Raw genomic sequence first — 26614 nt, forward strand, 5'->3', positions numbered from 1 at the left:
GGTTTTTTTTTTTCAGAACCATGGTCCCTTCAAAACACTTGTAATTGAACAATTGATGGGCACATTAAGAGGGTGTTGAGATGAGTGGTGAGAAAATGAGTAAACAATTTAGGTATCATAAATACATTTTCAAACCAGCTGTTTTGGAGATGGTAGATGGGGAGATACGCTTATGATACCAGTCATCCAAAAGGCATGAACTAAGAGATCTTGTAGAGCCGAGGGTCCTACTGAGTCTGTGATGCTGAATATGGTTGAATAACATTTTTTATTTCTAATGTAGTTCTGTAGGGAGGCAGTAATGTACGAGTTTATCATCCTTTCTCCTCTTAGTTCAACATACGTTTTACAGTTAAGACTCGCTTTAGGGTGGTGGACTAGCTTACGTGTTACATTAAGGAAATGCTTTAGGGTGGTGGACTCGCTTACGTGTTACATTAAAGTAATACTTTAGGGTGGTGGGCTCCCTTACATTTTACATTAAAGAAATGGTTCCGGGTTGGTGGACTCCCTTACGTTTGACATTAAAGAAATACTTCAGGGTGGTGGACACCCTTTTGTGGCTGAATTCCCAAGATTAACAATTTTCACTCATTAATGATGGTCTTAACTTGCTACTGGTTCTTCGTGAAGATTATAAGGGTAGGTGGTCTGGCGTGGTTTCCCCTCTTCTTGTGACAGGATGACGTAGGTCAGTGATGGCCAACATAGATCCAGAATGGGCAGATCCATGCCAGAGTATCAGAAGATAAGCTCAATTTAGCTAGTTGTGTTTGCATGTATCATAAGCAGATACACACAATACCTGACATTGATTTGGTTCTCCTGGACATATGTTGGACATCCCCGGGTTCGACTGTGAAGCAGAGGATAGTCAACGGTCCCCTTGTAGCGCTCTGATTTCAGGAGTTTCCTGAATAAAGAATCTTTGGCAAGAGAGATAAATAAGTTTTTATCCTACCACAGAGTCTTTCGCACCTTAACCTATTGGGAACCCATTCTTGCTGTATGTGTGCTACATATAATGTGGCCTCCCTCAGTGCTTGAGGTGTGAATACTTGTGATCTTCCCTGTCTTATGTCGCCCGTACACTCTTTTCCTTAAATTACCTCCGTTATGGCTTATCTTGTGCAGTTTACCGTCTTCTGTATCTCCATTTCTTACTCTTTGCCTTAGTATGTCTCTCCTGTTGGGTATGGCACCAGAATATCATTGACAGAATATCGTCTGACATAAATATTGTGCTCTAAATGTTGTTTACAAAAATATATTCCAACTGGAGTTTATAACAGAAAATCTACACCCAAAGGGGATGACATTTTAGCAACTGATACTTATGTTAAAGATAGTCTGCCAACAATATTCTGCCATACAACCTACTATCATAAAGCACTCTGGCAACACAGAATGTGCAATAAATACAAAATATCTAGTATATGGGGTGCTTTAGCCGATCTTGGGACACTCATTCATATATGCCATTTTTTATTGAGTGCCGCACATAGACCCCCGCTCGCGACGGCACCCGCTTCCGAAACACTCATTTCCATATCCAATATTTTCAGACTCATGGTTTGGGCTGCAGTGGGATGAGAAGAATGTGAGCTGCTGATCAGATGCTGTCATCATCCTCCCTTGGCATTCCCCTGGCTTCAACACGCCACCGTCGCCATCCTCTGCTGGCCAAGCATCAATGGGGCCTCTGTGCAGTAATTAGCTGATACACCACACTTGTTACTAAATGAGTACAGAATGGTGTCCATTGTCCTGGGGGTCTTGGTGCCTTACTCATATCCTGCATGATTAGCGGAGGACTGGGACAAAGCACAATTTCAGAGTTTGTGGAGTCATGCAAGAGTGGGTTTGGACCACTGGCAGTCCATTCTGCATTCTAACAATGGATATACATACATGACTTTCAAACAAAGTCCTTATTTTGCTCAGAATGTTGTTTTGTTTCACTATTTATGTGTGGTTTGATTAATACTTAAGTTTGATTTAGGCGTAGAGCCTGATCACAAAGTGGAACAAGCACTGGTAAACCCAATAGGTTACGTCATAGCAATTCTGCCATTTTCTTAAGTGCTGCTTTTTTTAGCACATTCAAAGTGAAAGAACAATTTGACACACATGAAAAGTAAAAATGTTGAAATGACTATAGACGGTGTTCATACTTTTGCAAAAAAAATGAATAAATAAAAAATGAAGTATTGCAAAAATGACCCATCGCAAAAACAAATAAAAAGATAAAATGAAAGCAAAGATTAGCCTACAAGCACTTGCTCTGAAGTCCACTGCTTTCTAGGTGGATGTGCAGATGTACAAAAGCAAAATGCTGTCAGCCATAGTGAACATTACCTATTGCAAGTGGGCTGAGCTACTGCCCGATGCTGTAGACCGGAGAAAAACATGAATGACAGCTGAACAGGCCAGTGGATGAAGTGGGGTGATCTAAAGCCCTTTAAACTGATGTATTACATATGTTTGTATTGATTTGTAATATTTTTGGGAAAACATGAGGCTGGATAGAAAGCCCCTAGAAAGTAGTCCCTAGGCCGGACCTAAAAACGATGCTATAAGAAAGACCATATTGAATCTAATTTTACAAATGCTGGCACTGTAGAAACAATAGAGTGCGCCTTTTCAAACAAACTAATGTGTCCGTCTGTAATGCAACTGGTGCTCATGTAAAGCGCTCTGATACCTTCGGGTCTAGTTGCGCTATATAAAACTCCGAACAAAAAAAATACATATGTTCATCTGACCTTTCCAGGTGTCCTGACCCTTTTACAAGCCTGTTAAAGTTTATACACACAATTCTTCATTAAGAACTTTTTTTATGGGTCAACCAGTACCAGGTGCCACCCAAATCTATTGAGTCTTCTGATGTGTGCAATGCACCGTCTTCTTCTCCACTGAAAGAGTGGGTGAATGACCACATTGTACCGCTGAATGATTTCACCCAGCTGTTTAGCACTCTTCTCTAGGGGAACGCAAGGAACCCTTGACTAAGGAGAGAGGTCCACAAACAGCTATGTAGATACGTATACTGAAGTGTTTCCTCCTACCTGGATTAGGTAAACCAAATAAAAAAATACAAACATAGCCCATTAACCTAAAAAAGAAAACAGGAAAATATATTAGGAAGTATGTATGATCTGGGTGAGCGGTGCCAGGGCAAAAGGAGTTACTGGGCTTCAGTTGTATAAACTGCATTTCTTTTACCACTGGTGACCAGGGGCCATCTGACTGTTAGACCAAAAACTGGGCACCAAGGGTACTCCTTTTAGCCCTTGATCCAATGATAGTGAGGCAGAATGGCCCGAGGCTTACCGATGGAGGTGACGCGGGCAAGAAACTCAGAAGCAACAATACCAGTGAATATGCTACCACCCCATGAATTGCTTTTTACTCTAAAAAGAAAAACTACTTTTATTCTACACCCAGGTAAATACTTGAGTTGAAAACATAACTGCATATGGAAAAAGCAAAGCAGTGTAATACAGGGATTGCCCAACAAAAGATCTCTTTCTATTGGCTTTGACAAATGATTTTCATAATTAACAAGCTGCTACCTTCAGGCTTTGATACAGGTTGGCACCACCACAGCCAGTGGCATAGCTAGGCCTCTTGCCACTTGTGGCAGTCCCTGCGTTTGCCGCCCACAATGGCCATAGGTAATAGCTGGGGGGGGGGGGGCCACCATTCCCAAAACTCGGGCGGACTCTCACCATGCCCCACTCTCCCCCTTGCTAAGCCACAGCCATGTGGCTTTGATTAAAGGCTTTTATAAATGTCAAGCCGCTGTCTACTGGCTTGGATTGTTTTAATATAAATCACCCCTGCCTACTCACTTTGACAAAGTTCTTGGTCTTGAGATCCTCACGGGTGAGTAGTCGCGCTATATAAGAAACCTACTTGATTGATTACCTCTGCACAGCTTCCTCAAACAGTAGGCCACTAAGCTGTGATCTCTTCTGGGCAGCCTTTCCTCCTGAAGGGATATACTCCAAGTACCCCCTTCCACGGTAGTTGAGCCCGTCCTTTTAGAGCTAGTCTGACAGCACTTCCAGTACAATTCAGAACCACAAGTCCTCTGGACAGCTCCTGGTCACCAGGCAGCTGGGATGATAACTCGACAAGGCAAGTCCTCCTCTGGGGGATGTAGTCCAGCAATCCTCTGGATGTGGCAGGTGATTCCTCCTTTATCCAGGCTGTCTTCAAGATCTGTTCCCAACCTGGTCTTTGAGCTGACTGACAAAGACACCAGCCCTAGAACCCAGACATGTTCTCCAAACCACGAACAGGTGCTGCCTAGACGCAGGTCACTGAGAAGTCCCTGGAATTCTGATGTAGGGTTTCTGTCCATGATGTATCTCGGGATGATGTGCGTTTCAGAGCCTTTCTATGCTTTGGGTCATATCTTATCTTTAGGGTGTTTGAGAGTTCCACAAAGATCATCCCAGTCTTGGTCACTTAATCTGCATATTCAGTAGAAAGAGGATATGTAGTTGGGTAAGCCTGGAAGGAGTTGGAAAACAAAGGCATGAATGAGGGAAGCTTGATTTTCAGACAGCTCAGCTCTGAAACAGTGAGCAGGATTCTGTTTCTGAGCTGTGCGGTCTAATATAATGTACTAACTCATAGAAATATTGGGTTAAATTAATTCACTTTACGCAATGCAGGCGCAAAATAAAGTCACTCAGCTCTGAGCTGAGTTTAGCCAATGCACCCCTTCATGATGCGGTCCCTAGTGTGAGGATGGTTGGGTCGATCTTCCCACGCTCAAAATGTGCGTGCAGTAGACACGTTTGTGCAGGTGGATGCTTGGCTTTCAGTGGAGGGTTCGCGTGGAGTCACCTGTCACCAATCAAGTCAATTGACAGCCTACTTAGGAAGTTCAGGGTTGCATCCAGGTGGTGGTCCATCTTTAGCCCTTCTATTTCAAGTGCATTGCTCCAATGTTTTGGTCACTTAATCTTTGTTGGTGGCTAGTCCAGGCTTGGTTCTAGTCTAGACAAAGAAACAGGGATAGCTTCTGCAGTTGTTAAAGGCCCCTTTTAAGGTATGCCACAGGCAGCTTTAGCTGTCTCCTGGGAGCAGGCTTGTAATCACCAGAGACAGGGCATTTACTGGATGGATACACCATGCACTTGTCTACTCTTTATGGCTTTGGAGATGAGACAAAGTAGTTATTTACTGTGCAAACAGCCAGCGTTGATCTGTCAGCAGCAGAATCTGGTCCTGGTAAGTGCTTCACATAAGAGGTACACAGTTTCTATTTGCGTTCGCCCTGCCCCCCCCCCCCCACTCCGACCAAAGTTCCAATACAGTTATACATATGCAAGGCTGAAAGACACAATGATGTTGTTCCAATATTTAGAAAAATCGTGTGTTTCCCACTGAAATTGGGTGTTGCTGCAAAAGGTTGTGAGATATTGGCAAAGTCATTCCTTACAACATACAGAGCCAGCTGAAAATCGTCAGCAGTAGAAGCAAGACACAGGCACAGACTTCACATAAGAGGCTTGGAGATCTAATGACAGCACTCAACAGGCCCTCTCCCTCTGAAGGTGGCTTTCTATGGGCAAGTCTACGTAGAGCTTTTCGCATACAGCAGGAGAGATCTGTTGGCTTTGCTAGTGCTTGTTTGTTAGGCCTTGTACACCTTACTGCAATAATCCTAAAGCGTCTTGACTGCCAGTTCCACCCTGTGGCAGGTTTGCAAGAACAGTACGATTTCGAGAAATCTAGACCTTTTTTCTTCTGTCTGCTGAATTTTTGGGGTGGCAAAGTGAGCTTGATCATCGCACCCGGATTTTGACTTTCTGTGTTGCGGCAGAAGAAGTGTCAATGGAGGTAAGTCATTCAATAGAGACTGCACACCCACATAGACTTTTGATTGTGGCCCTCTGGTGACCGACGGATCTGGGCTGCTGTTCACTTGACAGATTAGGAACATTCAGAAAGCTGTGAAACGGGCAGAAATAAGGGTTTTCTGGTTTCACATTTTGCAATTCAACCACCAGATGAGTATCTCTTTCCCTCTCACATTTTACTTTAGAAGTTAATGCTTTGACTTTGATTCTTGGTGCTTGAGAATAGAGTGTTTGTGGCAGACAGAAGTCCCGTGAAATCTCAGTTTGTTGTCCATACCATGCAGCTGCTTCAAGTCCCCCTACGCCCCTTTCATTACCCCGACTCTCACCCTGTTGGCATAGGTGTGGCCCTCGGGCATGCCACAGACAGTACATTGTGGCCCCCAGGGAAATGTTTGCGACTGCCCATGGTCTATAGCCATCCTTAAATCGATTCACTCCTTTGCTTGTCACTATGGCCTCTGAACCCATCATGGGCCTGGCAATAGTACGGTGGTGATGTTATGCTGATATAGGTTATTTGGTCACAGAAATGACATATTCCTAAGTCAGGAAATCAGAGAAAATCTTCCAAGTCTACAAATGTTCTTTAGACTTTTCTTTAATAACATTTTTTACAGAAACAGCTCAAGTCAACGTGTTTCAGGACTTTATAAATTTTGTTTTGCTTCTTCAGGGCTTGTGACATGAATCAACAATATAAGACATTCTTTGAGGGTGGGATCTTTCCAACTCTTCAGTGTGATGACATCACTTGTAGAGGATACAGCACCTATAATGGCAAAATGCATGTCATGTGTATTCACACATAGCCTAAAACCGCTCAGTATGTTAGAGCTGTGCGCGTACACTGCGTTGACGTGAATACCTGTGCACCTCCTTTCACTTCCTGGGCCTGCCGGCTTCCTGATTGGTAATCTTAAAACTCATGACTAAATTCCATCCTCACTTACCTAGTATCCACTTTTGAAATTATACATTTACATATGCTTATGTTGCAGCAGCACCTTCTAGACTAAATTATTGTTACAAATACTATCTGCACAATTGATATTCAAAATGAACACCACAATTTGACACTGTTTTGTGTATATATAACCTGACCTTGCCTTTTCTCCATAATCTCATCATATACTCCAGTGCTCTGACGTAGAGCTGATGTGGTCCATGCAGTGCTTAATTTGTGCCGGTGGTTTCCGGTGCTCAGCAGCGGCACCTAATTGCCAGCACCGGGGCTTATAGCAGTCTGTTACATGGTGGCGCTGTCTGGCTAATTTAGACATGAGCTCAATAATATCAGTTTATTAGTTGAAGTTACATTTACAATGACTAAAACTTGCCTCCCAAGCCATTCTTATAGCTTTGGGGGCCTGGATTGTATGAATTGTCACACTTTTAAGAGTGTGATGGTTAGTAGCTGTGTATGTATGGTCATTGGTAGCTGGCATGTGTACTGTGTGATGTAAACTCCAGTGGCTTCCCAACGAAAGCCCCAGCACTGGGTCCGTGTAAAATATAAAACCTTCAAATAATTAAAAAAAACATAAACTAACACTTATTCATCCACACGTGTTTCACTTAGGCAGTCTGCCGGAAGCCCAGATTCAATTTGGTGGCTTAATTTGCAAACCAAGGTGAAAGGAAGCAAGCGTGCTTTGTCAACGGAGTGATGTGTAATGCACTTCCGGTTCATTGTCCATTGTAAAGAAGAAGGACAAGAGGAAATGATATCACTTAAAAGGTGGTGTTTTTTTGAGTCCTGATCATTTAAGGAAACATTGGCTGCGAGTCTCTTGGGGCACAGAGCAGCTGTAGCAGAGAGGGTGCAAGCACAGTTTAAGTAGTGGATTAAAAGGCCCGATTTATCGTCGAAGGGGGGTGCCGGAAGCTGGCCTGGATTTGCTGCCAGGCTCCTCCCCCTCACGATGAGCAATGGCTCTTAATTTAGTCTGGTGCGGGCACGAGGTCTGAACTAACAATGGCCCCGCAGCTGCTCCGTCCAGCTCTGATTGTAAATTCGAAGTCTGGCTCCGGACAGTATTTATCCTGTGTTTTCAAGAGTCGCTAGGTGCCAGGAAGAGATGGCACCCTTATAAGGCAACGCAGGCAGTATCCAAACAAGCATTGGCAAACTAAAAAGGTCTGGGTGACTTGTGCTAAGAAATATATCCGTAGCACATTCGAGAGATACTGTCAGGAGGATCTGATAGAGAGGGATACAGTCAGTGGTGGCTGCTCATTGAGGGGGGTGGCGGGGTGAAAAAAGATCCACGTACCTGCAGGCTGGTCACCGCCTCTCAGTCCTCTTTGGTCGTCAGAGCAGGATGCTCCCATGCTCCCCTAGCCAATCACGACGCTGCTGTCACCAGCATGACAGCAGCGTTCTGATTGGTCTGAGCGCCAGGGTTCAGTGCTCACACAGTGTCTGGGAGCCTGTGCATGTTCTCCACCCGGCTGTGCAATACAGCCAGTGGAGAACATGCAAAGAGCGCATGCCTGTTTAGCAAGCCAGCCAAGCTGTCATGCACACTTAGAGAGTGCTCACCACTCCTTCCCCTGCTCTGCCCAGCCCAGTCCCGGCCCGCCCCACACCTAAGCCAGTACAGAATAATAAGATGTTAATAACAATGCATTATAAGCATTTTATTTTTCATTTTTTGCACTGCTCAGAGAGCAGTGGGGCGATGCTCCTCCGCCTTAGTGGAGGAGCCGCTACTGGATATAGCTGTGTAGTCCCTCATGCAGTACAATGGAAACACTGGAGTGAAGGAGAAGGATACACCCAAGCAGCCAATAGTAATAGGTGAGAGATCATTACTCTACTGGGTTGTGTCAAGAAGCGATTGACAATGTCTTAAGCCAGTGGCTGAAAGAGGCGGGTCAAAGAAAGCCAATGATCGAAAGGGGCTGACTTACAGCCCACTCTATGTATATTTTACGCAATAAGGGGCAGATTTACTAATATTTCATACAATGCAGCAAGGTAATTTGCTGCGTTGCATTACACCAAAGGTAGATAGCAGAAATTCACCATATTTGGCACACAGCGCACTGCCTAGTGATAAGGCAGGCACCCTTGTGCCATGCTGAAAGGGGGCCTGCATCAGAGGCAGGATTGTTTTTATGCAGAAACGGATACGTTCCTGCACTAAAACAATCTTAAGAGGTAATTTCCTCTTTTTATGAGTGATTCATTATGTATCATGCCTAGTAACAAGGAGAAATGGAGATAGTTCTCCTTGTTCCTCCTCTCTTGGGAAGGCGCACCAATTTGGTGCAAACCTAGGTTTACCAGTCTTTGTAAATCTGTTTTTGTGCCCAAATACATCTGTGGATCCACGGGAACGCCGATGCTCAACCCATAACGCCTATCCGGCGAAAAGTAACGCAAGGCAGCGCCATGTGCTGCACTGTGTTACTTTATATTTGCTAAACCACGCAAAACTACGCAAATCAACTTAGCGTAGCTTATTAAATGCCAAAATGGATTTTGCGTCTGGGCTGCGCCACAAACGTGACGCAACCCTGATGCAGAATCTTAGTAATTCTCGGTGCAAGAGTATTTGACATCTACCCAGTCAAAACCCAGACGGAATAACAAATTCCTGCTGGGGAATATATATTAGAAGTGGTAGCTACTGTAATACATCATCTACATTTCCTCTGTACCCTGAAGGAGACGTGTATTCAGCTCTTTTGATGCTGTGGATAAACAAGCGCCCTTGTGATTGCAGGTAAATGGAATCTTTAACCATGAGACTACTTTTCTTATATGCGTCTTAATAACGTGTAGTGTAATGGTTTACTCCAGGGCTCTGTACATCTGTAATCACTCTTCCCTAACAGTATTTCTTGCTTTTCTTCTTAGAGCCTCAGGGTCTAACTAGTAATCGCCCATTAACTCTGCCCACTGGAGTTACCTCATCCCCGGTATCAGTAACTCCGGGGGGCAGAGTTAAGGCTTTGCAATGAGGCCCTTAGAGTCTCTGCAGAAATATGTTTCGGCTGTTTTGAGGCTGCTTAGGGCCTGCTTCACATTCCACGGAAACCTGGATGAGGACCCTAACTTTTTGGTGTACTGTGTGGGATAATTTTTTGGGTCTTCTAGTTATCATCTTTAAAGTCTGGTTGCATGAGTATTGTTATATTTCATTGATGTAACACACAGTTTGCTGTTGTTATGGTATTGCAGCACTTTTGATAATCTGGGAATTACTTTTTAAGCATGTCAGAGTTGCAATGCAGGCTAGAGTCTGGCTTCTCTATAAATGTGTCTCAATAAGGTAAGACATTTCTTTTTTTTAAAGTAAATGTTCCAGAAATAGTGGATTGTGAGTTTAAGGCGTGAACCTGGAGGAACACGCTTAGTGAGCTATAAATCCACACATGCACTTGCATGATCTTATTTCAAGCCACGCTTTTAAACCTGTTAATGTGTTCCCTGAACTCCTAGTATTTTCCACTGTTAAGTCAGTGCTTAATTTTAGCCAGTGTTTGCCGCTGCTGGGCATTGGCACTCCTTTTTAGGGACCGGGGCTTATTTTTTATCATTAGACTTTGATCCAGTGAAAAAGAGGGAAAAGCAGAAAAGTGGAAAAAGACGAGGGAGAGAAAGATAGAAAAACAGAGGTATAGGGAAAATGGGGAATTAAAAAGTCCCTGCAAGAATGGGATAAAGGGACAGGAAGTGTAGTGTGAAGGAGAAAGAGATATGGGGTAGGATTAAGAATAGGGGCTTTGAGGCTGCACAGAGCTTTTAATCTGAAGAAAAAGGTTTGGTAGTCTTTGCGAACTCAGCATAAAGGTGCTTAACAAAATGGATGGCTTTTAATACTTTTATAACTATCAGAAGATTTTTCTTCATTAGGATTGATACCAGAACATAATTCTGCAGAATCAGCCCAAAAAGTGAAAAATCTCTCCATCCTAGTCACGTAATGAAAAATTGTGGGCAATTGTCGGCTTTAAGAGACTTAAAGCAGGAGTATCCGGGAATCAGATTTTGGGAGCACATGGGCCCTTTTTAGGTTTTACCTACTAGATAGCGCCTGCGCTGTCTGTTGTGAGACCAATTTTTAGCATACGGTCTCATTAGAGCTCGCCGATTGCTTACCATTGGTTTGTTTTATTGTCACTCTTGTTTGCTTGTTTGTTATTCATCAGCTTGTGTGGGCTTTCCTTCCTCTTTCGGTGTTTGTCCCTTCCCTGGAGCATGGATTGAGTACATGTGTCTTTCCACTGCTCCCTTTCCAAGCGCTACTTTTTTCTTTTTCTTTAAGGACTTTGTTGTAATTACCTTGACCATGTGTAAATATTAAGCCTTTATCATTCCCCTTATTCTCTGTTCCTTTTCCTTCCCCTCCTTCCCCTGAATTGAGTAATGGAACATTCCTTGACAGTTGCAAGTACCTTGGTATTCTGTCAACATTCCAACTGGCCCTTGAGCTCTGACTGAAGCTGTGATGGTGCAAATTAGCCTTCTTGGATACCACGCTGATCTTGAGGGCTTATTATAACAGACTTCACGAGAGTGCATGTGACTTCCAGCTCTCTCCGGCGTGTACTTCTTTTCCCCTGCAGTATCCATCTTTCCTACCTGTGTGTTTCTTTCCTCGCCCACCCTCTCCTTAAGTGCTGCAGGTCTGAAGAATTGTGCCTCTTTGTTGTGCTGAGAGTGGATGGCTTTATTACACATTGCTAGTGCTTGTTGTGTGCAGTTAGTCAGCGCTGGATCTCATTTTTGAGGACTAGTACCAGTAGCAGCTGATGTGCCGTAGAACGTGGTAGCGCGCGGGGTGGGCGGATGCAGAAAACACAACAAATAAAAAATAAAAAACAGAACTTACCTGCCACATCTCCGCCCGCTGAAATGCCGCTTTTCTGCTTCTTCCTTGCTGCAGCACAGGCTCCCAGCCTCCCCTGCGGCCAATCCTGACACTGCTCTCATGCATGAGTGCAGCATCAGGATTGGTCTGGGCGCCCTCGATTTGTGCTCCCAGGGGGACTGGGAGCCAGTGCCTGCTGTGCCTGCTGTCTCCACCCGGGGAATGCAGCTGGGCTGGAGATCGCTTCAGAGCGCATCCTGAGACGGCCGGCCACACCCACATGTGCACTGAAGGCAGCGCCCACCACTCCCCCCACAGTGACTTGCCCCGCGATGGCCCCGCCCCCAAGACGCATTCAATGGAAGAATAATAAAACAATAATAAACATGTTTTATTATCAGTTTATTTTTCATATTTTAAGGCTGGCAGGGAGGGCAACGCCATAGCGGAGGAGCTGCAGCTGACCAGGCCTTATTATTACAAAGCATACTGCGAAGAATTTTGGGGACACGGCGTAAGACTGATCTGAAACTCAGGTACACCCATTGATTACCATTGGCTTTTTGTTCTGTCACTCTTATTTACTTGCTTTCTATTTGATGGCTTTATTTCTTTAAGGCTGTCCAGTATGGCTTTGTCCTTCCTGTGGAGCATACCTTATTTACCACCACTCTGATTGGCTGCTTACACTACGGCCCACTGTCTGGAACTATTATTTTCTTTTTCGTTAAGCACTCCATAAGAGTGCATGCGAACTCCAGTTGTCTCCAATTGTGCTTCTTTGCCTACCCCAGAGCTCCATGTTTTTTTGATTCACCCATGTCCCTCTCTTCCCAACCGCCTTTTGCTGTTCTTGCTAGCTACCCGCCACCGACCCTCCTTTGCCGATCTTCCTAGTCTTGTCGCTTTGGTATTATTGGCTTTGCTGATAGGTTTAATTGGCTTTGCCAATGCTTGTTATGATTTATTTTTTATAACAAAAGCATGGAGCTTTAAAATAAATCTACTTTTCCAATGGTATCCAGTGATTCCGATACATGATCAGATATCTGAAGATTGAAAATAATGCTTTCGGCGTGATTCTGAATCATGGATTAGGAGTGGGCTGTTTATGGGTAAATGAAGGGAAGGACACTTGAACGATGGAGAATATGTGAGGACTGGTTCGAACAAGGAAGGCCTAACAACTAGGGTGGGACCTGTGTGGTGTATCTTTAGAAGCTGTGTCTCTGTCTGTGGATATCCGGGTGCGTAATGGAGTCCAGGATGTGGCTTTCAATGTGATTGCATGTCCCGCCTGACCTCAGCGCTACTGTGTTGTGTGCTATTTGGCTCCTACAATATTGAATCACACTACATCATCAAGGTAAATAGATGTAGAGTTATAATTATAAACCTATACCTCCCATCATCTGTGTACCATACCGATATAGGGAGAGTCGATATTTTGGAATATACATTTGCATAGATCAATATTTCTGCCTTCAATATTTTGACATACAATTGCGGACTTATTTCTGTTATATATAAATTTATATATAATAGAATCTCCAAATGTTTGAAGGAGAAACGGAAGGATACTGCTTGTACCGGAGGGCAAGAAATCCCTATCTTACACTACTCCGACGACGCAGTGTTAATTGTGTGTATGGCTAATGGCTTGCAAATTTATTTGGATGCCTTTTCTAATTTTATGGGTAACTTGGATCTCCGGACGAACCAGTCCAAATCTTATATTATGACTTGTGGACCATGTACCACCAAAACTAAAAATTTTGTCATAGGGAACCAAAGACTTTTAATTATTTGGTATTTTATTTAGTTCCTGCTATCAATAGAAATCAATTTTAACTGCTAGGACACAGAGCCTTAAAAGCAACATAGAGGCAATTTGCTAAAAAATGTTGGGGCAGAAACCCATTAAAGAAATGCTTTACTTGTATAAAGCAAAATGTATCTCGGCAAGTTCATATAGTGCGGGCCTGTGGAGGTATGCACATGTGGAAACCTTGCAGAAAGTCGAGAATTGCTTTTTATGTAGATTATTTAGGGTTCGGGGGGGATCGGCAACTCTGATTTGCCATGAAGAAGTAGGACTCCCTTATCTAGAAGATATCCTAGGCTAGCCCCACTGTTGTTGTGGATTAAGTCTTGGCTAAATCCAGAGACAGAGTTGGTCTGCTCTTGTATTTTGGATTGTTTGGCATTGTATGGGGTGGCACAAATCCCTTGGGTGACCCATCTAAAGAAGACATTCGGCTCTAATAGCCAAGAAGGACCTTTTTGAAAATCCTTCCACGAACAAAGTATGCTACCTAAATTATTGCTCAAATATTAGGCTCCAGAAATATCAGTCCATGGTAGCAATCCAAAGATATGTATCGATCTCTACAACAGACAATCTGGAACCAAATCTTGTATGGATAACAAATCCAAATTATCTCTGCTACTTAACCCTTTTTAGATTTTTTAAGGTACACTTTAAGGTAGCTTTTCTGGTTGAAGTTGTTTGGATTTTGACTTACCACCGTGTGGCCAAACTACAAGACAAAGTACTAGTCACTTTATTCTTTTTCGCCCTCTCTTCAAGGACCCTAGAAATACATTTTTAGGTCTCGCCTTGCTATCGCGTAAGCGATAGCAAGGCGAGACTATAGGGGCTTTTAAAAGTGCTCTCAAAAAGCGGATTGCATGGCTAGCACGCGCACAATCACGCGCATCGTGCCGCCATGCAATCCGCTTTTTGGGAGCACTTCAAAGGGTCCGCTCCCCCGCCTGGAATGCGCTCTCCCGCCCCCAAGCGCGCGCTCTGCCGGGCTTGTCTTGTTTTCCTCTTGAATTGAAATCATCTGGTTTCACTTCCCTGACAAATGTTCCACACTCTGGTTGCTGTTGCACCAATGTTGACTTTACACGCAAATGGGATTTTGCTTCTAAATGTAATATTATGTTTACTTTGCACCAAATGTGATTTTTGCACTTAAATTTGATTTGTGCAGCTAAAGTTTGAGTGTTTTTGCCCACCAGTGAATCCTGGCAATTATCACGAGTGTGAAAAGTACATCTCCCTCAGAGACACAGAGGCGCCTGGGCACATCAGGGTTCACAGGCGGACGTTTTCCGTACTCAGCTTCCGGGGCCAGCAGCACACTCGATCCCAGAGCTGATGGCACATTAAACTGTGTGTTAACGTTTCAGTAACACATAGCCGGCATCCGCGCGCGAACCTCACAATTATTCCATAACAAATAGGGCAACATCCTCGAACTGGCTGCTGGGTGTCCTCGGCGCACATGTTTCTTTTACTTAATCCTCCTAATGTTTGTACACTGTGTCCGTGTCTTTCAGGGCGATCTTTTGGCTGATTTTGTGGATTGTGACACTCTGGGAGACACCCGTGCAGGCTTTTTGATATGCAATAATTTACCCCATTCATAAATGGCGTCTCCCTGGTTCATTCACGTGGCCTCTCTCGTTATGTCTCATTGTCCTCTTGTATGTTGCTAGCCCTTGACTCCATTAAGAGTAGGTGGTTAGAAAACTCGTGTTAACTTACTTCTAAATAAATACACCCTTAAACCACAGGGGTTGACACTTCTAAGTGCTATAAATAACAGATGTTCTCATCACCGTTGGAACTGGCTTTAGTTTATTGTTCGTGTAAGACAGAAAGGCCGAATTGTCCTTGACGTGCACATCCCACCAAATGTCAATTATCAACACTAGCTGGGCATTAGGAGAGATAATGTGGCACTGGGCTGAGAATGTGAAAGTGGACCATGTAACTAGCTACTGGCAGGCAAAAGGCAAGATATGGTGTGTCAGGTCAAATTAAGAGTTTTCAACAAAAAATCATGAAAGCCACATCCAGGCCAGTTGTTATATGACCACTAATTAAATAATTATTATAGTAATTCTATGTTCATTTATCTTACTTTGATAACTTGAAAAACTGTCCTGGATTCAGGCCTTGTTTTCTCCTGTCCCCTTCGCTGCCCCCGTGATTCGGTGCCTTTTTCTCCTTCTGTCCCCTTCGCTGCCCTGTGACACACCACACACACAACCACAACCACACACAATCACACAAAAACAACCACAAGCACACACACAAGCACACAACCACTACCACAACCACACATACACAACCACACACACAACCACACATACACAACCACACACACAACCACACCGTCAGTGCACACTTTCACCAGGCACAGACACCACCAGCCGTCAGTGCACGCTTCCACCAGGCACACACCACCAGACGTCAGTGCACGCTTTCACCAGGCACACACACACCACCAGCCATCAGTGCACGCTTTCACCAGGCACACACACACCAACAGCCGTCACTCAGTGCACGCTTTCGCCAGGCACACACCACCAGCCGTCAGTGCAAGCTTCCACCAGGCACACACACCACCAGCCGGCAGTGCACACTTCCACCAGGCACACACACCACCAGCCGGCAGTGCACACTTCCACTGGGCACACACACCACCAGCCATCAGTGCACACATCAATTGTTAACGCATCCACAATTAACTATTGTAGCAATCGCAGTAAGGCGCACTTTACTTTTAAACATATTCATCTAAAGCGCAGCATGCCACCATTGCTACAAAAAAAAAATACACATTTTTTTGGCCTACAATTTATAGACTTTTGTTGCAATTGGTGTTGCAATATTTAGCAATGCCAATAGCTCAAACTTAATTAATGTGAGACCTATTGCATTGCAAATGCTTGTTACTACCTGTATTGAGGAAGAGTAAATTGAGAACACACCAGGAGGGCCTAACATATTCCCAAAGTTTTATGGATCGGGAAACCAGCTTGGCTGTGTTTAATTTTAATGGAGAATCAATAGCCATCAGAGGGAGATATGGGATGGTCTACTTGTGAAAAAAGATGGGTGGAAACGTATTGTTTATATTCTGATGTGGGTGGAAATGTATTCTTATATGCTGTTTAAATTTTGAATATTTTTATTATTTTATGGGAAGTAAGGTTTTTATACTTTCCCGTTTTATTATCTGGATAAACATTGTTTTAATTTATTATTGTCTTATATGGCATACGCACGAATAAAGAAAGTATGACTGACTGAATTAAAAATGAAGTTTTTTGCTTTACCACGTGCTACATTTTAAGGGTCGAACCCAAATTTTAGGTCTTGGCTGCTCTTGCACTGAATGACTAAGTTTCCATAAATATGGAGGCTTTTATTATTGTAAATGTGCAGAATAATATTACTGGAGTGAGCTGAATAAAAGAACATCTGTGTAAGAGGCTAAAAATCTTCATTTATTGGACAGGGTATAAGAGGCACAATCTATTGTGCATTATTGTGTGTTAAATTTTAGCAAATGAAAAAGCAGGCCTCTGCTTTAATAGCCAGGGGGGTGCTTGCTGCAGGGAGAGAATTCGTTTTATTGTGTGATTGTGTGCGAGGAGCTGCCTGGGGTATGGATCGTGGTGATACATCCAGACATTTGGGCCGCCTCCAGGCCCAGCAGAGTTTTGAGTTTCATTCAGGCCTGACCCAGGAGAGGAAGATGGTTTTGACTGGAGCCAGCACGAGCCCTTCCTGCCAGCACAATGACCTCAGTGCTTCTGACCTCATTAAAGTTTTCCAAGTAAAAGCCCATATAAGGGAAACAACAAAAAATCCTCTCCACAAAAAAAGTTATAAAAATAATTCAGGCGATTAACACGAGGCCATTGTGCTCTGAAGTGACTGCGGTGGCGGCTCTGTGCGCGCGCGGCTCAGCTTCGCATGGCCTCTGCCTGCGGTCGGGCACGTGCTCTGTGGCTAGAACCGGCCCCCTGGCGAGCGGAGGGGCAATGGTGCCAGGGGCCCTGATGCGTAAAATAACACCGGGTGCCAAGTGCCATAATGCAGAAATGACACTGGACATAAATAACGCCCCGTGCCAAGGCCTCGAAAGAGTATATGACGCTGAGCGCCATGGGGCCTAAAGAGTAAATAACACTGAGCGCCATGATGCGTAAAGAGTATATGACGCTGAGCGCCATGGGGCCTAATACTAAACACTGAGCGCCATGGGGCCTAATACTAAACACTGAGCGCCATGGGGCCTAATATTAAACACTGAGCGCCATGGGGCCTAAAGAGTATATGACGCTGAGTGCCATGGGGCCTAAAGAGTATATGACACTGAGCGCCATGGGGCCTAATACTAAACACTGAGCGCCATGGGGCCTAATACTAAACACTGAGCGCCATGGTGTCTAAAGAGTATATGACACTGAGCGCCATGGGGCCTAATACTAAACACTGAGCGCCATGGGGCCTAAAGAGTATATGACGCTGAGTGCCATGAGGCGTAAAGAGTATATGACACTGAGCGCCATGGGGCTTAATACTAAACACTGAGCGCCATGGGGCCTAATATTAAACACTGAGCGCCATGGGGCCTAAAGAGTATATGACACTGAGCGCCATGGGGCCTAATACTAAACACTGAGCGCCATGGGGCCTAATACTAAACACTGAGCGCCATGGGGCCTAAAGAGTATATGACACTGAGCGCCATGGGGCCTAATACTAAACACTGAGCGCCATGGGGCCTAATATTAAACACTGAGCGCCATGGGGCCTAAAGAGTATATGACACTGAGCGCCATGGGGCCTAATACTAAACACTGAGCGCCATGGGGCCTAATACTAAACACTGAGCGCCATGGGGCCTAAAGAGTATATGACACTGAGCGCCATGGGGCCTAATACTAAACACTGAGCGCCATGGGGCCTAATATTAAACACTGAGCGCCATGGGGCCTAAAGAGTATATGACACTGAGCGCCATGGGGCCTAATACTAAACACTGAGCGCCATGGGGCCTAATACTAAACACTGAGCGCCATGGGGCCTAAAGAGTATATGACACTGAGCGCCATGGGGCCTAATACTAAACACTGAGCGCCATGGGGCCTAAAGAGTATATGACACTGAGCGCCATGGGGCCTAATACTAAACACTGAGCGCCATGGGGCCTAATACTAAACACTGAGCGCCATGGGGCCTAAAGAGTATATGACACTGAGCGCCATGGGGCCTAATACTAAACACTGAGCGCCATGGGGCCTAAAGAGTATATGACACTGAGCGCCATGGGGCCTAATACTAAACACTGAGCGCCATGGGGCCTAAAGAGTATATGACGCTGAGTGCCATGGGGCCTAAAGAGTATATGACACTGAGCGCCATGGGGCCTAATACTAAACACTGAGCGCCATGGGGCCTAATACTAAACACTGAGCGCCATGGTGTCTAAAGAGTATATGACACTGAGCGCCATGGGGCCTAATACTAAACACTGAGCGCCATGGGGCCTAAAGAGTATATGACGCTGAGTGCCATGAGGCGTAAAGAGTATATGACACTGAGCGCCATGGGGCTTAATACTAAACACTGAGCGCCATGGGGCCTAATATTAAACACTGAGCGCCATGGGGCCTAAAGAGTATATGACACTGAGCGCCATGGGGCCTAATACTAAACACTGAGCGCCATGGGGCCTAATACTAAACACTGAGCGCCATGGGGCCTAAAGAGTATATGACACTGAGCGCCATGGGGCCTAATACTAAACACTGAGCGCCATGGGGCCTAATATTAAACACTGAGCGCCATGGGGCCTAAAGAGTATATGACACTGAGCGCCATGGGGCCTAATACTAAACACTGAGCGCCATGGGGCCTAATACTAAACACTGAGCGCCATGGGGCCTAAAGAGTATATGACACTGAGCGCCATGGGGCCTAATACTAAACACTGAGCGCCATGGGGCCTAAAGAGTATATGACACTGAGCGCCATGGGGCCTAATACTAAACACTGAGCGCCATGGGGCCTAATATTAAACACTGAGCGCCATGGGGCCTAAAGAGTATATGACGCTGAGTGCCATGGGGCCTAAAGAGTATATGACACTGAGCGCCATGGGGCCTAATACTAAACACTGAGCGCCATGGGGCCTAATACTAAACACTGAGCGCCATGGTGTCTAAAGAGTATATGACACTGAGCGCCATGGGGCCTAATACTAAACACTGAGCGCCATGGGGCCTAAAGAGTATATGACGCTGAGTGCCATGAGGCGTAAAGAGTATATGACACTGAGCGCCATGGGGCTTAATACTAAACACTGAGCGCCATGGGGCCTAATATTAAACACTGAGCGCCATGGGGCCTAAAGAGTATATGACACTGAGCGCCATGGGGCCTAATACTAAACACTGAGCGCCATGGGGCCTAATACTAAACACTGAGCGCCATGGGGCCTAAAGAGTATATGACACTGAGCGCCATGGGGCCTAATACTAAACACTGAGCGCCATGGGGCCTAATATTAAACACTGAGCGCCATGGGGCCTAAAGAGTATATGACACTGAGCGCCATGGGGCCTAATACTAAACACTGAGCGCCATGGGGCCTAATACTAAACACTGAGCGCCATGGGGCCTAAAGAGTATATGACACTGAGCGCCATGGGGCCTAATACTAAACACTGAGCGCCATGGGGCCTAAAGAGTATATGACACTGAGCGCCATGGGGCCTAATACTAAACACTGAGCGCCATGGGGCCTAATACTAAACACTGAGCGCCATGGGGCCTAAAGAGTATATGACACTGAGCGCCATGGGGCCTAATACTAAACACTGAGCGCCATGGGGCCTAAAGAGTATATGACACTGAGCGCCATGGGGCCTAATACTAAACACTGAGCGCCATGGGGCCTAAAGAGTATATGACGCTGAGTGCCATGGGGCCTAAAGAGTATATGACACTGAGCGCCATGGGGCCTAATACTAAACACTGAGCGCCATGGGGCCTAATACTAAACACTGAGCGCCATGGTGTCTAAAGAGTATATGACACTGAGCGCCATGGGGCCTAATACTAAACACTGAGCGCCATGGGGCCTAAAGAGTATATGACGCTGAGTGCCATGAGGCGTAAAGAGTATATGACACTGAGCGCCATGGGGCTTAATACTAAACACTGAGCGCCATGGGGCCTAATATTAAACACTGAGCGCCATGGGGCCTAAAGAGTATATGACACTGAGCGCCATGGGGCCTAATACTAAACACTGAGCGCCATGGGGCCTAATACTAAACACTGAGCGCCATGGGGCCTAAAGAGTATATGACACTGAGCGCCATGGGGCCTAATACTAAACACTGAGCGCCATGGGGCCTAATATTAAACACTGAGCGCCATGGGGCCTAAAGAGTATATGACACTGAGCGCCATGGGGCCTAATACTAAACACTGAGCGCCATGGGGCCTAATACTAAACACTGAGCGCCATGGGGCCTAAAGAGTATATGACACTGAGCGCCATGGGGCCTAATACTAAACACTGAGCGCCATGGGGCCTAAAGAGTATATGACACTGAGCGCCATGGGGCCTAATACTAAACACTGAGCGCCATGGGGCCTAATACTAAACACTGAGCGCCATGGGGCCTAAAGAGTATATGACACTGAGCGCCATGGGGCCTAATACTAAACACTGAGCGCCATGGGGCCTAAAGAGTATATGACACTGAGCGCCATGGGGCCTAATACTAAACACTGAGCGCCATGGGGCCTAAAGAGTATATGACACTGAGGGCCATGGGGCCTAATACTAAACACTGAGCGCCATGGGGCATAATACTAAACACTGAGCGCCATGGGGCCTAAAGAGTATATGACACTGAGCGCCATGGGGCCTAATACTAAACACTGAGCGCCATGAGGCCTAAAGAGTATATGACACTGAGCGCCATGGGGCCTAAAGAGTATATGACACTGAGCGCCATGGGGCCTAATACTAAACACTGAAAGCCATGGGGCCTAAAGAGTATATGACACTGAGCGCCATGGGGCCTAAAGAGTATATGACGCTGAGCGGCATGGGGCCTAATACTAAACACTGAGTGCCATGGGGCCTAAAGAGTATATGACACTGAGTGCCATGGGGCCTAAAGAGTATATGACAATGAGCGCCATGGGGCCTAAAGAGTATATGACGCTGAGCGGCATGGGGCCTAATACTAAACACTGAGTGCCATGGAGCCTAAAGAGTATATGACACTGAGCGCCATGGGGCCTAATACTAAACACTGAGTGCCATGGGGCCTAAAGAGTATATGACACTGAGCGCCATGGGGCCTAATACTAAACACTGAGCGCCATGGGGCCTAAAGAGTATATGACACTGAGAGCCATGCGGCCTAATACTAAACACTGTGCGCCATGGGGCCTAATACTAAACACTGAGCGCCATGGGGCCTAAAGAGTATATGACACTGAGCGCCATGGGGCCTAATACTAAACACTGAGCGCCATGGGGCCTAATACTAAACACTGAGCGCCATGGGGCCTAAAGAGTATATGACACTGAGCGCCATGGGGCCTAATACTAAACACTGAGCGCCATGGGGCCTAATACTAAACACTGAGCGCCATGGGGCCTAAAGAGTATATGACACTGAGCGCCATGGGGCCTAATACTAAACACTGAGCGCCATGGGGCCTAAAGAGTATATGACACTGAGCTCCATGGGGCCTAATACTAAACACTGAGCGCCATGGGGCCTAATACTAAACACTGAGCGCCATGGGGCCTAAAGAGTATATGATACTGAGCGCCATGGGGCCTAATACTAAACACTGAGCGCCATGGGGCCTAAAGAGTATATGACACTGAGCGCCATGGGGCCTAATACTAAACACTGAGCGCCATGGGGCCTAAAGAGTATATGACACTGAGAGCCATGGGGCCTAATACTAAACACTGAGCGCCATGGGGCCTAATACTAAACACTGAGCGCCATGGGGCCTAAAGAGTATATGACACTGAGCGCCATGGGGCCTAATACTAAACACTGAGCGCCATGGGGCCTAAAGAGTATATGACACTGAGCGTCATGGGGCCTAAAGAGTATATGACACTGAGCGCCATGGGGCCTAATACTAAACACTGAGCGCCATGGGGCCTAAAGAGTATATGACACTGAGCGCCATGGGGCCTAAAGAGTATATGACGCTGAGCGGCATGGGGCCTAATACTAAACACTGACTGCCATGGGGCCTAAAGAGTATATGACGCTGAGCGCCATGAGGCCTAAAGAGTATATGACGCTGAGCGGCATGGGGCCTAATACTAAACACTGAGCGCCATGGAGCCTAAAGAGTATATGACACTGAGCGCCATGGGGCCTAATACTAAACACTGAGCGCCATGGGGCCTAAAGAGTATATGACACTGAGCGCCATGGGGCCTAATACTAAACACTGAGCGCCATGGGGCCTAAAGAGTATATGACACTGAGAGCCATGGGGCCTAATACTAAACACTGTGCGCCATGGGGCCTAATACTAAACAATGAGCGCCATGGGCCCTAAAGAGTATATGACACTGAGCGCCATGGGGCCTAATACTAAACACTGAGCGCCATGGGGCCTAAAGAGTATATGACATTGAGCGCCATGGGGCCTAAAGAGTATATGACGCTGAGCGGCATGGGGCCTAAAGAGTATATGACGCTGAGAGCCATGGGGCCTAAAGAGTATATGACGCAGAGCGCAATGGGGCCTAATACTAAACACTGAGTGCCATGGGGCCTAAAGAGTATATGAAGCTGAGGGGCATGGGGCCTAAAGAGTATATGACACTGAGCACCATGGGGCCTAAAGAGTATATGACACTGAGCGCCATGGGGCCTAAAGAGTATATGAAGCTGAGGGGCATGGGGCCTAAAGAGTATATGACACTGAGAGACATGCGGCCTAATACTAAACACTGAGTGGCATGGGGCCTAAAGAGTATATGAAGCTGAGCGCCATGGGGCCTAATACTAAACACTGAGTGCCATGGGGCCTAAAGAGTATATGAAGCTGAGGGGCATGGGGCCTAAGGAGTATATGACACTGAGCGCCATGGGGCCTAAAGAGTATATGACACTGAGTGCCATGAGGCGTAAAGAGTATATGACACTGAGCGCCATGGGGCCTAATACTAAACACTGAGCGCCATGGGGCCTAATATTAAACACTGAGCGCCATGGGGCCTAAAGAGTATATGACGCTGAGTGCCATGAGGCGTAAAGAGTATATGACACTGAGCGCCATGGGGCCTAATACTAAACACTGAGCGCCATGGGGCCTAATATTAAACACTGAGCGCCATGGGGCCTAAAGAGTATATGACGCTGAGTGCCATGAGGCGTAAAGAGTATATGACACTGAGCGCCATGGGGCCTAATACTAAACACTGAGCGCCATGGGGCCTAATATTAAACACTGAGCGCCATGGGGCCTAAAGAGTATATGACACTGAGCGCCATGGGGCCTAATACTAAACACTGAGCGCCATGGGGCCTAATACTAAACACTGAGCGCCATGGGGCCTAAAGAGTATATGACACTGAGCGCCATGGGGCCTAATACTAAACACTGAGCGCCATGGGGCCTAATATTAAACACTGAGCGCCATGGGGCCTAAAGAGTATATGACACTGAGCGCCATGGGGCCTAATACTAAACACTGAGCGCCATGGGGCCTAATACTAAACACTGAGCGCCATGGGGCCTAAAGAGTATATTACACTGAGCGCCATGGGGCCTAATACTAAACACTGAGCGCCATGGGGCCTAATATTAAACACTGAGCGCCATGGGGCCTAAAGAGTATATGACACTGAGCGCCATGGGGCCTAATACTAAGCACTGAGCGCCATGGGGCCTAATACTAAACACTGAGCGCCATGGGGCCTAAAGAGTATATGACACTGAGCGCCATGCGGCCTAATACTAAACACTGAGCGCCATGGGGCCTAATACTAAACACTGAGCGCCATGGGGCCTAAAGAGTATATGACACTGAGCGCCATGGGGCCTAATACTAAACACTGAGTGCCATGGGGCCTAAAGAGTATATGACACTGAGCGCCATGGGGCCTAATACTAAACACTGAGCGCCATGGGGCCTAAATAGTATATGACACTGAGGGCCATGGGGCCTAATACTAAACACTGAGCGCCATGGGGCCTAATACTAAACACTGAGCGCCATGGGGCCTAAAGAGTATATGACACTGAGCGCCATGGGGCCTAATACTAAACACTGAGCGCCATGGGGCCTAAAGAGTATATGACACTGAGCGCCATGGGGCCTTAAGAGTATATGACACTGAGCGCCATGGGGCCTAATACTAAACACTGAGTGCCATGGAGCCTAAAGAGTATATGACACTGAGCGCCATGGGGCCTAAAGAGTATATGAAACAGAGTGCCATGGGGCCTAATACTAAACACTGTGCGCCATGGAGCCTAAAGAGTATATGACACTGAGCGCCATGGGGCCTAATACTAAACACTGAGTGCCATGGGGCCTAAAGAGTATATGACACTGAGCGCCATGGGGCCTTATACTAAACACTGAGCGCCATGGGGCCTAAAGAGTATATGACACTGAGAGCCATGGGGCCTAATACTAAACACTGTGCGCCATGGGGCCTAATACTAAACACTGAGCGCCATGGGGCCTAAAGAGTATATGACACTGAGCGCCATGGGGCCTAATACTAAACACTGAGCGCCATGGGGCCTAATACTAAACACTGAGCGCCATGGGGCCTAAAGAGTATATGACACTGAGTGCCATGGGGCCTAATACTAAACACTGAGCGCCATGGGGCCTAAAGAGTATATGACACTGAGCGCCATGGGGCCTAATACTAAACACTGAGCGCCATGGGGCCTAAAGAGTATATGATACTGAGGGCCATGGGGCCTAATACTAAACACTGAGCGCCATGGGGCCTAATACTAAACACTGAGCGCCATGGGGCCTAAAGAGTATATGATACTGAGCGCCATGGGGCCTAATACTAAACACTGAGCGCCATGGGGCCTAAAGAGTATATGACACTGAGCGCCATGGGGCCTAATTCTAAACACTGAGCGCCATGGGGCCTAAAGAGTATATGACACTGAGAGCCATGGGGCCTAATACTAAACACTGAGCGCCATGGGGCCTAATACTAAACACTGAGCGCCATGGGGCCTAAAGAGTATATGACACTGAGCGCCATGGGGCCTAATACTAAACACTGAGCGCCATGGGGCCTAAAGAGTATATGACACTGAGCGTCATGGGGCCTAAAGAGTATATGACACTGAGCGCCATGGGGCCTAATACTAAACACTGAGCGCCATGGGGCCTAAAGAGTATATGACACTGAGCGCCATGGGGCCTAAAGAGTATATGACGCTGAGCGGCATGGGGCCTAATACTAAACACTGACTGCCATGGGGCCTAAAGAGTATATGACGCTGAGCGCCATGAGGCCTAAAGAGTATATGACGCTGAGCGGCATGGGGCCTAATACTAAACACTGTACGCCATGGAGCCTAAAGAGTATATGACACTGAGCGCCATGGGGCCTAAAGAGTATATGACACTGAGCGCCATGGGGCCTAATACTAAACACTGAGCGCCATGGGGCCTAAAGAGTATATGACACTGAGAGCCATGGGGCCTAATACTAAACACTGTGCGCCATGGGGCCTAATACTAAACAATGAGCGCCATGGGCCCTAAAGAGTATATGACACTGAGCGCCATGGGGCCTAATACTAAACACTGAGCGCCATGGGGCCTAAAGAGTATATGACATTGAGCGCCATGGGGCCTAAAGAGTATATGACGCTGAGCGGCATGGGGCCTAAAGAGTATATGACGCTGAGAGACATGGGGCCTAAAGAGTATATGACGCTGAGCGCAATGGGGCCTAATACTAAACACTGAGTGCCATGGGGCCTAAAGAGTATATGAAGCTGAGGGGCATGGGGCCTAAAGAGTATATGACACTGAGCACCAT

Source organism: Triturus cristatus, chromosome 12, assembly GCF_964204655.1.
Source record: "Triturus cristatus chromosome 12, aTriCri1.1, whole genome shotgun sequence".
In the NCBI taxonomy this organism is placed as follows: Eukaryota; Metazoa; Chordata; class Amphibia; order Caudata; family Salamandridae; genus Triturus; species Triturus cristatus.